This window comes from Cajanus cajan, chromosome 10 (assembly GCF_000230855.2).
Source record: "Cajanus cajan strain Asha chromosome 10, NIPB_CcT2T_4, whole genome shotgun sequence".
NCBI classification, from domain to species: Eukaryota; Viridiplantae; Streptophyta; class Magnoliopsida; order Fabales; family Fabaceae; genus Cajanus; species Cajanus cajan.
In genome coordinates, this window is record NC_138526.1 from 33,343,128 (window position 1) to 33,347,034 (window position 3,907).

The 3,907-nt window shown below is 30.0% G+C and overlaps 1 non-coding gene across 1 annotated transcript; it reads left to right on the plus strand.

Annotated features, from left to right (window-relative positions):
- The first annotated feature begins 1,476 nt into the window (after positions 1–1,476).
- On the plus strand, positions 1,477–1,672 carry LOC145952946 (U2 spliceosomal RNA). Its single transcript, XR_014430451.1, has one exon. It is a non-coding gene; the product is annotated as a U2 spliceosomal RNA (small nuclear RNA).
- Positions 1,673–3,907: the final 2,235 nt, after the last annotated feature.

Here is a 3,907-nt window from a genome sequence, read left to right on the forward strand (position 1 = left end):
GTGAAGTGAAGTTTAAGTCGAGGGCTTAATTGGGCTGAAAAACTGGGTATGCATGCCTAGTAATGATGAAATGACCATTGGATATATGATTATGTGATAAGTGTGTGATGTTGAGTCTTGCATCGAGTCATGCATACGACATGCTTCACGTGCATAGTATTTTTGACGGATATCGATATGAAATACAAGACAAGGAAGGTTCCCTTCTAATCTTGGAGATTCATGACCTTGGAAACATGTGAGGTTTGTGAGCTCCAATTTTGTTTGATGTGTGCATGGGTGTATTTGGCATGACATTATTTTCTTGACACGTCTAAGTGTATCTTCTCCTGGTGAGAGTGTTAGGTGTCAGGTGAGTGGTTAGGGAATGAGACAATTGTCATGATATGTAAAATAAGACTATATTCATGTGTGTGGCTCCACATGTGTTCCTAATCTAATTTTGCTTAAATCATTGTGACAAGATTTTTCCTCTACACGAGATAAACTAATGATAAACTTGTTTCAAGACATAGATTATATAATCCTTGGACAAACTGGTTATAAATGTAAAAAAGAACAAATGAGGGGGAGAACCAAGTTAGAAAGAAACAAGATTTTTTCGAACCAAATTCCAATATACTGCTCATGTCCAAGTCCCACACTGTTAAGAAAAAAGAATATGCCAAGTGGAATTGAGAATAAAAGAAGCAGCAAGTGGGCCTCTCATGTGTCGCCTATGCGTTGCACTACAGCTTGGGCCTGGCACACCCTACCAACCAAGTCCAAATGTATTTATGTCTTTTATATGCTTATTAAATTTGGGCCTGATACACCCTACCAACTAAGTTCAAATGTATTTATGTCTTTTATATGCTTATTAAATTTAATAGAAATTGAGCTCCAACAACTTATGAATAATTATGCTTGATCTATAACATGATTTCTTTACATTAAAGCTTAAAATGTTAGTTTGAATAAATATCTAACATTTGAATACATATCATATTTAAGCTGTCAAAAAAGAAATATATTCATGTTTAAGAGAAATAAATTTGTCTTTTCAAAATTAGTATGTATAAGAGAAATAAGCTTGTCTTTTCTTATAGTTGAGTTATAATAAAGTACTGCATTCAGAACAGAACACCTTTATATTTGTTCACTAATATTTCTAATCATGAACTGAATAATGCAGAAATATTGTTGTTGAATATATATATATATATATATATATATATATTATTGTCAAGTCAAGACAAAGAGTGTGGCTATGATATAATTGGATTGAGGTGACAGAAGGAAAAGAAATTGTGTAGTTTTGTTGTTTTTCACTCATCTCATTCTATCATTCAAAAGGTTTATTTAAGTTGTTGCAGATGGTGCTGATGACTGATGACGAGGGTTAAATTGCTCATGTCCAAGTCCCACATTGCTGAGAAAAAAGAATATGCCAAGTGGAATTGAGAATAAAAGAAGCAGCAAGTGAATGAGAAAAGCATACCTTTCTCGGCCTTTTGGCTAAGATCAAGTGTAGTATCTGTTCTTATCAGTTTAATATCTGATATGTGGGCCATTGGTCCACACGATATTAAATTTATTTTTTAAGGGGGAGAGTCCATCACAGTAGCTTGCTACTGGGCCTCTCATGTGTCACCTATGCGTTGCACTTCAGCTTGGGCCTGGCACACCCCATCAACTCAGTCCAAATATTTTGTTTTTTATAATTGAACTTGCAATTGAATTCGATACTTACCCTTCAATTTGAGTTTCTACATTCAAGCATAATATAAGGTACTGGTTGACATGCTTCATTAATCAAAGTATAAATTGAGGCATTTCTGGATGATCATTTAAATTGGGGCTTCAATATTGAATTATAATATCTTTCATAAATAATTTATTATATTCATTATGTAACTCCATGCATGACTTTGTTATGATGACTAATCCTTTGCTCTTTTTTACCGAGTTTTCATTATATAAGATTCGATTTTTTGATGTAATATACGAGAAGGAATAATGAAGACTCAATATTAAGCGCCATTACCAATTATATAAAGCATATTTCTTTCACAAGTACCAAACTTTCACTTGTTAATCTTATTGACCAAAATAATGTAGTTCTTTGGAGGTGTCTCTTCTGTACGAGTATTTATGTCTCCCTTAATGTGTTTAATTTGGCTGATTTTAATTTCAAAAAAAGTTAGTAGTTAGCTCCCGATTTCACCTTTAGATATAACTATTAAACATTCAAAATCGACCAAAGAAAATTGGATTTAACTGTTGTAAAATTACTTAAGTTTGGTTAATGGTGATGAAATGAACGTGAGAAAGGCAGAGGAAATTTAATCATGTGACACAGTCCATTTACCAATGTGGGACTTGCAGTGTGTATATTGTAAACAAGTTGCATGTGTCTTTTTCTGACTCAATAATACTATACCATTACAAAACTTTGAGTACCTAATGTGGGACTCAGCAGTGTAAAGTACAAACATATTAAGCAGGATGTGGGACTTGTACTAAAAGTTTTAACAAATTAAAGATTTAAATATTTTTTAGTCATTCAAATATAAAATATGTATATTTTGTAGTCCTAAAATTTAAATTTGTGTTTTTAATCCCTATAATTATAAAATATTTTTTTCTTCAAATTTAAAACTTGTGTCATTTGTTTTCAAATCATCAAAAAATATTATTTTAGTTCATCTCAATTTGTTGCTATCACTTATGATATTTTTAGCAGTCAAAACAATTTTTTTTAAATTAAAGAAATTAAAAAGATACATTTTAAATTTGAGGATCAAAATAATAATTTATGATATTTTTGGACTAAAAACACAAGTTTTAAATTTGGGTAACAAAAAATATGTATACCTTGAATTTGAACTAAAAATATAATTAAGCTTAAATTAAATACTAAGCAACTGTAACTTTCTAACTTTTTTATTACACTTCTTAGTTATCAATCTATTTGGTTAAACTCCTTCACAAACACTTAGAAAAAAAATGAAATAATTAATAAGTTTTTCTTCATAATCTAATTTGTAAATTTTTTCAAAATCTTAATTTTAGCTCATGCATAACTAGTTTTAGTTTGTGAAGAAACTTGTTTCATTTCATCTTCTTAAAAGGGTTTCACGCCACAAGTATATATATATATATATATATATATATATATATATATATATGTATGTATGTATGTATATACGATGAGAGATTCTTTTTACTTTAGGAGTAAGTCTACCTAAACTTACTCTGTTCAAATTACTCATGTTCTACATCAAATTTAAACGATCCAATCGTTCAATTTAAAGTTCTTAATGCATAGATCAAATTTGCAAATTTTTAAAAAATTTGAAAAGCATTTGATACTTCATTTCATTAATTCAAATTGACGGATAATCATAAAATTATTTTATTCATTGATTCAAGTGTGAATTTTGTTTTTCCAAAAATGGGAAAATATTATGATCCACCTAATGATACTTAAGTCCACTAATAATGTGATCAATATATTGGGTCTTGGGCACCTAATTCTGATCTATGTGAAAAATAGTATAGGCCTAACCTCAAGGCCTGTGATGAGAGGTGTCTAGGGTTAATTAAACAGCTTGGCTAGGTCTCCTTTGTCATCATGATAACAAATAATTACTCTCTATGTTTGCTTCATTGAAAATCCTAGAATATTTGAACGTGTGATCAAGCAAAGGAAGACTTGATTTCTTGTCTAAGGACTTGAACAATGCACAAAGAGGTACATCCAATCACATCTAATTTAAATCAGTGTTCTTGATATATATATATATATATATATATATATATATATATATATATATAAAGTGTGATTGGTTTTTTTGACATATTTTTATTATAGTTTCAACTTGAAAGTGATGGTGGAAGTGGTGGTTCAACTAGCGAGAATGTC